Below are 10,499 nucleotides of genomic sequence, written 5' to 3' on the forward strand. Positions count from 1 at the left end.
TTAGTTGATCCACTTGAAGGGGTAAAACCTATAGGGTGCAAGTGGGTTTTCAAGAAGAAAACTGACATGAATGGTAAAGTACAGACCTATAAAGCGTGACAAGTGGGAAAAGGTTTCAAACAAATTCATGGTATAGACTATGATGAGACCTTTTCACCAGTTGCTATGGTCAAGTCCATCAGGATTTTACTAGCAATAGCTGCTTACTACGACTATGAGATTTCGCAAATGGATGTCAAAACCACTTTCTTAAATGGGAGCCTTGAAGAGGATGTTTACATGATACAACTGAGGTTTTTGTCGATCCCAAGTTTGCTAAGATGGTCTGTAAGCTGCTTCGATCTATTTATGGATTGAAGAAAGCTTCAAGGAGATGGAATCGTCATTTTGATGAAACAGTCAAAGAATTTGGCTTTATTCAAAATGAAGATGAACCATGTGTTTACAAGAAGGTTAGTGGGAGCCATGTGTCATTCCTATTACTATATGTAGATGACATATTACTAATAGGGAATGAGATACCTTCTCTACAGGCTGTTAAAGACTTTGTTGGGAAATAGTTTCTCGATGAAGGACTTAGGCGATGCTACATAGATATTAGGGATCAAGATCTATAGAGATAGATCAAGGAAATTAATCGGCCTAAGTCAGAGTACATACATTGATAAAGTATTGCATCATTTTGGGATGCAAGAGGAAAAAAGAGGATATGTCCCAATGTCTCATGTGATATTGATCTCAAAAGACAACGACCCTAAATCATTAGATGATAAGGGACGTATGAGCAAAGTTCCATATGCTTCGTCAATTGGATCTATAATGTATGCAATGATATATACTCATCTTGATGTTTCATATGCTTTGAGCATGATGAGCAGATACTAGTCTAATCCAGGTGAGGGTCACTAGACAGCTGTTAAGAATATTCTTAAGTACTTGAAGAGGACTAAAGATTCATTCTTGGTGTATGGAGGAGATGAGAAGTTGGTTGTAAAGGGATCGCTGACGCTAGCTTCCAAACAGACAGAGATAATTCAGTATCTTAGTCAGGTGTTGTGTTTTGCCTTAACGGAGGTGCTGTAAGCTGGAAGAGTTCAAAGCAAGAGACAGTAGCTGATTCTACAATGGAAGCTGAGTATATTGCTGTCAATGAAGCAGCCAAGGATGCTGTTTGGATACGAAAATTCATAACGGGGCTTGGTATGGTTCCATCGATCACAGATCCAGTTAATCTTTACTCTAATAATAATGGAGCTATCACGCAGGCTAAAGAACGAAGGTCCCATTCCTGGGCAAAGCATATACTTGGGAGATATAACCTTCTTCGAGAGATTAATGAAAGAGGAGATATACATATATATAAAGTGCATACTGATGATAATATTGCAGACCCACTGACTTAGACTTTGTCGCAGCAAAAGCACGAATGTCATACTAGTTCCACGGGTATTAGATAAATGGGTGATTGGCACTAGTGCAAGTGGGAGATTGTTAGTCTTTTACCCTAGAGAAAACACTATTATGTTTATATTATGAAACATTTGGATTATTAAATATGATTCTATGGATTATTCTTTAGTAATTTATTATATCTTTATTTTTTGCGATAAAATGTTAGATTAATAAATATCCTTGGAATATGATATGTAAATCTATATCTCTAAGTACGTGACTTAGAAATGAGATTATGCAAATAGTATTGATATTTCTAAAGGTCCCTAGTCAAGTATTACTGTTAAAGGATGATAATAAATACATTGAGACTAGTGTATTTGTTGATTGATGATCACATCTCATTGATCATAGGTATGATGATACTAAAGTCAAAACACAAGCACATGTATTAAATACATGGTGCTGGATTGACCCGTTGTGAGATACTACATGTTTAAAGTTTCATAAGTTAATCTCACAGTGATAATGATGTATTGGTCCTTTGACCTGAAATCATTATATTTCTATACGAGAATTACTATACTTTGATACTAGTCAAAGTTATCCTTGACCGGGTAATAATAAAAGTAGACATTGGGTCTATTATTAAAGGAGTGATATTATTGGCCTCTTGATTGAGTAAGACTATAAAATGCATGGTCATGCTCAAATACTGATTTGTTTAATAGTTTACTCATTGATCGAGGAAAGAAGGATTAAACGTTAATAGAGGATGACACAATGCATGCCTCGAGTTTGATCTATAATATAAGGCTAAAGGGATTATATTACATTTTACATTATTCAAGAAAGGTTTAATTACATCACCAATTATTATATTATTACTTGGGGATCAATGATGTATTACTAGATGCCACTCATTGTTTATAATTTTAGTATTAGAGAATAAAATTATTGTCAACGTAATAATAACCTAAAGGGTCACACAAAAAGAATGTTTAAAATGGAGTGTTATTTAAATTATAAATTTAAATATTTTATTGTCAATTCGAATTTAAATATATAATTTATTAAGTGAGACTTGATTAATTGTTTATATATATTAGAATTCGAATTTAATAATAATATAAACCCAAAATCAGAATGGGTTCTTTTAGAAGCCTATTAAGATTAGGGTTAAGCCCAAATCCTCTCTCCCTATATGCAATAAGATGTATAATTTTAGGGTTAAGTTGACACATCACGTTTTTGAGAAAACCCTAGCAGCTCTACATCTTAGAGGCAACCAAATTGGCTAGTACCAGCTCCGGTGATCGTGGGACGATCGGGTATTCGTGTGGATACCTTGGAGAGCAGATCTTCGAAAGGAGGGCTGCTGTGTTGGTTCATCAAGATCTGTACATTCATCACAATCAGAAGGAAAGCTTTATTAAGGTAAACATCTAATCTCCGAACTAAATGTCTTGTTTCGCACGGATCCTGCGTTTGGGGTTTTGTTTTTCATATTTATTTTTTTTCCGCTGCGTTTGTATCATGAATACCAACAATGGTATCAGAGCTTCTTGCGAAACATTTTAATTTGGTTGTATATTTACAGTTTTGATATAAGTGAGCATGTATATAATTTTTTGGTGCGTGTATATGGCTATATATGTGATTTTAAACATATATATATGTGTGATATTCATGATGTATTTTATATTCATGTGATGGTTTTATAAGTAATATTTTAAAACTCGAAACTATTTTTCAGAATTTTTAAATCCAAATAAATAATTAAATCTGTTTAATTCATCAATTAAAATTAATTAATAACTAAATAAATTAATTAATCAATTAATATTCAAATTAATTGATTAAATAATTAATTAATTATCAACTAAAATTAATTAATTAAGATTTATTTTAAAAATAAAAATAATTTTCAGAAATAAATAATGATATTTAAAATTTTAAAATAATTAAAACAATTTCTGAAAATAATTATAAAAAGAAAATACATTTTCTGAAAATTATAAAACAGAAATTTGATTTTTTGAATATTTTTAAAATTGAAATATGTTTTTAAAAGTTTTTACAACAGAAATATTGAAAATGTAAAGCTTGTAAAACTCGGGGGACTAAACTGTAATTTTACAGTCGTCCCCCCTGTTCGCCGGGAAGCGATGGACGTTGTCCATGAGCTTTTCCGGTGACCTGAGTTTTGCCCAGAAACGTCCCAAAACATCAGTAATTATTCTGCTTTGCTCCAGGAAATTAATTATGCAAACGAAATCACTAGAAAATCAACGAATCAGCTGAAAAATGATTGGAAAACTCGCCGCCGGTTGGGTCGAATTTCCGATCAAGGCCTTCCCGAAATCGTTTGTTCACCATTTATACATCAACTGAATCGTCTTTTGACGATCTATAAGTTTGAAAGGGACTTGTGTCTTAGTCCAATTCACCAATCTCAAGAAAATATTCTTTTATTTATAGAGCAATTAACTTGTATAAAACTGACGCCAAGGAGAACTTTACAAAGATCTATACAAAGGGGTTTAAATCATCTATCAAGGATTTCAAGTTAAGAAACTCTTATCAGAATGATGTGACTGAGACTAACAGGGTTTTCAAGGATAGTCAGCAATAGTTTGATAACCAAGGAAGAAAGTATTGAAAAAGAGTCATAACGTTGTTCCACAAGATAGAGGTCTCAAATTTGAGGGTTATATGAGGGATATATCTTGTGACAAAATTTGGGTATGATTGTAAGGATTTACGTAAAGCGTTGGTAACTCAGAGGTTTTATAGTTTATGAAGGTATGATTTTTATAAGCGTATACACAACACTTGCAAAATCTCAATCTAAAATCAGAATATTTGCAACAATATATCATGGTGACAACAATATTCAAAAGATCAATATACGAGCATGCTATCATAATTCAAAGGAGTGGTTCAGAACATTTGCAATATATCTTAATAGTTCAAAATAATTCTCAATACATATCTCGAGAGGGTCAAATGACACTTGCAATATATATATAATTTAAGGAAATCATCACTAGAATGATAAGCGAGGGCAAAAACATTTGCACAAAAATAGAAACGACAAGGGGGAAACACTTTCCTTAAGAAGGATGGCTTAACTCTCGTCTTGATCGTAGAAGCAACCGGGAGCACTACTCAACTTTGACGGAAAGCTTACTACCTTCTACTGAGCCTACACAAAATATTAGACCTCATCAGGATACACTCTCACATAAACTCCATCCTGATTAAAGATTTCGAAATATATTGGCACTTAGGCCTCACTACACATTCAACTCTTTACTAATCACTTATTATGCTCAAATAATCATTTAGGATCACATAACACACTTAATCACATAACAACATTTGTATAATGGTACATTATTGAATATTGAATGATCTCACCCAACCAACACGATTGACTTGAAGTGATACCTAGTCTAGTGCAACCGATCTAGCTCTCCAAGTTTTGAAGTGCCTTTACTAGCCAAACTCCATTTCACTTAGCCACACCTATGGCCTAACCTTCTTCTGACCTCTAACTAACCATTAGACTCAATGGTCAACTCAAGCCTCACCTCTAAGGATGCAAAATCTAAGTGCAAGGACAATGTGTTCCTAAGAGCAACTATTAGGTGATACCGAATGGTTCTAATAGACAATAAATTCCTTTCCACTCAAGGTTTGAAACTTAAATTACTGCAATGTAATCTCAAGTCCTAAATCTAACTCGTGCACTTGGAATAACACCAAGGCTCAACCTAGGCCTCCTTGGGCCTATTTTCAAAGATGGCTCTCCCCTGTCCTACTAACACTCAAACTGCCCTGATTTGAACTCACTTTATACTCTTGGATTTAACTCTAAACCTTCGAACTATGGCTTGAAAAACCTCCCACAAACTCCCTAGTACCAATTATAATCAAGGACTAATGAGGACCTACCAATGACACCACTTTCTAAGCTGAAAAGTGCTCCTCACTCAAACTGTCTCTATTCTGACCAGATGTCATGATTCGACTTGTGCACCTAACTAAATGTGTTGATTTCTTACATTTAAAGCTTCTGGGATCAACTATAGGTCAAGTCCTAACTTCTGGTGGCTTGGGCCTCCAAATTCCCAACGAACACCCATTCAAAACTCTCCTACAAAGTAGTGCAACATTCTGGAAAAAGATAAACCTTGTACTAACCCTTCCACCATAACTCCCACTTATGAACCATGAGCCCAATATTTAACCAAGAATAATTACCAACCTGATACTCTCATCTAACCCACTAACACGTGGTGGAGATCATTCATACTCTAATGCACCATGACCAAATTATACAAATAAAGTAGCAAGACTAACACTTAAATCACATTTTCGAGTAATCATGCACAAACGAATATCCATAACAACATGCAAACACAATATCAATTGAATATACTCTTTAACCCACTGTAAAAACTATATTTTGTCATAATAAAGCACTTTTCAAGAAAAGTATACTCATTTTTTTAGGAAATGAAGTTATATCTAAGCATATAATCGAATTTAAAGCCCAAAATCAAGTATATAGTCTAGTTTTTAACATGCACTCTTAGTACTCTAAGATTTTGATTGTAAAGTCAACAAGAAATCATTTAACATACAATATCCCAAGTATTTTATGACATGCAAGGGTTTTAAAGATCATGATCAATAAAAAATTTAGCTTTATAGCAATATCCAATCAAGACTTCTTTACATAGCATTTAATCACAAATAAAAACACAAAACTTTACTCCATTCGGCTCTTAAAGAGTCATTGACGAATGGAAATGAGTGAAATGATCATACAAAATGGCAAGGAAGTCCCTCAACCATTGATCATTTCCACTCTTGATGCTTTTCCTTTGTTTTGAACCTTAAACTCATAAGAATCAAGGTTTTCAACATTAGGCTCACTCAAATCTCAGCATGAAAGCTTAAATCAAGTAGTACACTTAATATTTGACTTACTAAACAAGTGACCAAAGCTTAGAGGGTGATTTCTTGCAAGAATTTTTGAAGAAAAGATGAAAGAAAATGAACAAAAGGGAGGGGGCTTGGCTTCGGCCGAGAGAGAAAAAAAGGAGGGAGGAGGGTGAGTTTGTGTGTGTAAGTAGTGAAAATGACACAAGGTGATGATATGGTGGTGGTTTGATGATAGTGGAATATCAATTTACCTTTTTATCCCTCTTCTAAAACTAACAAGGTTTGCATGCAGGGGCAATTTAGGAAATTGACTAGTTAAAATGAAGTTAGTGGGGTTGGATTTGACAACAATACCCCTCCCTTCAATTGAGTGAATTTTTGCATGCAAGGGTGTCATGGTAAATGGCAAATTATTAATCTAATTAATCAAATATCATTTTCTAGAAAGAATTTTATAAATAAAAATATAAATCTATAAATCACAAAAGTCGTACCATAAAATAGTTTAGGATTTTAGAAACTTTTTGAGATCACTTTCAAAAAATTTAAGGAAACAAGTTTTTATATAAAGAATTTCCATAAACTAATATCAATAATAATATATCACAAATTACTCAAATAAAGGCATTTCTTTTCTCAAAATTTTCCAAATAAATATTTAATTTATAACTCACAAAATATGACCCTTATAACTCATACAAGCACATAATTGACTTGCTTTTGATATATATATAAACATATATACACATAACTCAACTAAGAATATACCGGTTGTAACATTCTCTGCCCCTTAAAGGATTCTGTCCTCAGAATCTAGGAGAACAAGTGAGGATACCGATTATACATATCAGACTCTAGCTCCCATATCGATTCCTCAACCTTGGGAATCCTCCCACTACAAGAAATAGTGCAATAGACATTAGTTGGAAAAGTCACTGATGTTAAAAGTGTTTTTAACATCAATTGATTTTTAAGCGATGTTAAAGTATTTATAGACATCAGTTAGAAATACAAACGTTGTCTAATCTCAAATTTTCAAAAATAATAAAATAACAAATTACATAAACACTTCCCCGTTTATTTTGATATGTACAATCCCTCCTCACAAAAATTCTAATTTCCCCCTTAACCGAAATTCCGCTCCATTCCCCCCTTTTTTTCCTCCACACAACCCCGCTTCACTCTCCAGACTCCACCCTACTCTCCCCCCTCTCTCCATCTGTAAGGATTAATCCTAATTTACACGACCCCTCATTCTAAGAATATATAAACCCTAATTTCAATTGAGTATAATGGAACAAGATTAGTTCGACCCATCTTCAATTTTTTGGCATGTTTTCTTCAATTAGTTGAACCCATCTTTAATTAGTAAGATCAGGTTAATGTTTCTTCCTATTTTGTTTAATTACTTTTATATTTTTTTAAACTCATTTTATTTCAACGGATCTTGAACTTTTCAGAGTATGGAATTAACTTTTAAGTAAGGTTTAAATCATATGTTATCTTTATTTTTTAACATTTTATTAGCTTGAATGTGTATTTTTTGATTTATTTGTGTATAAATATATACACATATATGTAGTTTTCTTGATTTTCTTTTCTTGGTGTTTACTGATATACCTGAATTTACGTGAATAAATATGCTTATAATTTTGTATAAATATCGATATGGATATGAATGTATGTGTTTAACAATTGTTCGAATGTTCTTTGATGTAAATCTTGTGTTTATATCAGAGATGCACAAATCTTCCAAGGATTTTTGAAATATTTTCTTATTCGACATTGTCAATGCAGAACAATTAGACGACCTGGTCGGTCTCCGGAGAAGATGAATAGACACATAATTTTAGCATCTTTTTCTAGAATTATCTTAATTTATTTGATGCTAGTATCAGATAAATAATGATATTTCATGGATATTAGAAAGTATGGATTACCCTGATACAGTTGTTTGAGACATCAAGTATCTTATTGAATATGATTGGGTAAATACAGTTTTGCTATTTTTTGCGGTTTTGTAATGTATAGGACTCACACATAATCAAAATTTTATGTGTAATAAAACTCTAGTAGAGGTAGTTCTTTAATACTTGTTAATGCAAGTTATCGATCATAATGTAAGAGGTTCTGGTCTTCTCTTTTATTTAAATATACTAGTACAAGTCCTACTACTTTATACTTAAAGATTTTGAGATATGAAAGCACATTTAATGCCAAAATAAATTATCTAGTCTATATTCTTCGGTAGTTTTTTCAAAGCTCTACAAGATAGAAGGTTGGGATATTTAAAAGTTGTACATCAGAAACATGTCCTAGCCCTTAAACAACATGTGTACGAATGTCTAGCATGATATTCTTGCTTTTGGTAATATATATGTAGGTGGGTACGGCTAACTTATTCCTTATATATCCACTGGTTTCATTTTGTAAAATTATTATAGGTTGGGTAAAATGATTCCTGATTGTTCTTGAACGTGACCAAATATCAGAAAAACTGAGATTGTTAAATGTAAAAGCTTTTAAACACAAAAAGGTTTGTTTTTTTACAATATATGAGTTTTTTTACTGTGTCTTCTTTAGGATATTTTTTGTATAGGTATAATGTTGAAATCATTGGAAAGTATAGGATAAATGTGTATGTTTAGAAGTTAAAAAAATATGAGAAGTTCAAGAAAGAAAGAAATCAGATCCGGATTTTATTATTTCTCTACTTAAGAAATGAAGTGCGCAGGGTGGGTAAAACCTGTGAATCTTACAATCACTTCAGCCATCAGCTTGTTCCAATGGAAAATATTGTATATTGATGATGCCAATGTTAATTCTTATGTATCTGCTTTACGAATCAAGTTTACATGGTTTTGAACAGATTAACAGCCTCTACAGTGATGGTCTTTTCCTTAAGCTAGGTTCGCAAGATAAAATTTTAGAGAAGTTCCCTATGCTGAAGGTATCAAGTCATGCTTATCTTCTGAAATATGACATCCTAAAATAATTTCACGTAAGAATTAGTCACCTTGTTTGATCTTTTTATAATTGATCAACCAATACCTAAACTCAATTTACAACTGAGATGCAATTACTACAAAGCATCTATCACTTACTACCAATATTACAGTAAAGGTTTTCCTTGTAACGAATAGAATGTTAACACCGTCAGTAACTTCTCATTTGTATTACAGAGGACAAGTTTGCATGGTTTAGAGATGACGAATTTGCTCGCCAATCAATAGCAGAGGTTAACCCCGTCTCCATCGAAAGACTTAAAGTTTTTCCACCTATGAGAAAGCTTGATACTAAGATCCATCGTCTTCAAGAGTCTGCTCTTAAAGAGGAATACATTGCTGGCCAACTTATCGGCATGACAGTACATGAGCTAATTTTGAATCACCTAAATTTTTCTTGGGAATTATAATATTGAAATCTTTACTTTCTTTTCTTTATCTTATCTTATGGAGAACTCATCCAAAAGACCATAGAATACGTACAATAGTCCCTAATTTATCAGACTTTATCTTAATTTGCATTTTTCTGGTTGTTGTACACAGGCTTTAAATGGAAATACACTTTTTATCGTGGACTACCATGACATCTACCTACCATTTATCGACCAAATAAATGCCCTTGATGGTCGTGCAACTTATGCAACATGCACCATCTTTTTCTCAACTCCTTCAGGCACTCTCAAGCCTATTGTTATTGAGCTTAGCTTTCCTGGTCCATGTTCCAGGTCAAAGAGAGTAGTAACACCTCCAGTAGATGCCACTACCAACTGGTTATGGTAGCTTGTAAAAGCCCACGTGTGTTCCAATGATGCTGGAGCTCATCAACTCGTATATCATTGGTAAGCAGTGGCGTTCTCTTTTACATCCATTCTTTCCTTTGCTGCCTGTATATGGAAAAATCTGGTGATTTGTTGTTCGTCGCTTGTCACTCATTTATGTTTGACTCTGTTGCTAATTTTGCATCAACACAGGAAAGATAAATTTATTGGTTCTATTTACATGGTTAAGCAAGGTTGAGTTAATCTTATTTTATATGACTATTTATTAAATGTTAACTTTTCAGCTATATAAATGTGGTTATGCACATATATTCTCACACAATACAAATGTGGTTATCTGCCTGGTCCTTTGTACAATAACTATTCT

At 33.0% G+C, this 10,499-nt stretch overlaps 1 pseudogene; it reads left to right on the plus strand.

Annotated features, from left to right (window-relative positions):
- The first annotated feature begins 1,124 nt into the window (after positions 1 to 1,124).
- Positions 1,125 to 10,196, plus strand: LOC141690536 (linoleate 13S-lipoxygenase 3-1, chloroplastic-like; annotated as a pseudogene).
- The last annotated feature ends 303 nt before the right edge of the window (positions 10,197 to 10,499 follow it).

This window comes from Apium graveolens, chromosome 10 (assembly GCF_009905375.1).
Source record: "Apium graveolens cultivar Ventura chromosome 10, ASM990537v1, whole genome shotgun sequence".
In the NCBI taxonomy this organism is placed as follows: domain Eukaryota; kingdom Viridiplantae; phylum Streptophyta; class Magnoliopsida; order Apiales; family Apiaceae; genus Apium; species Apium graveolens.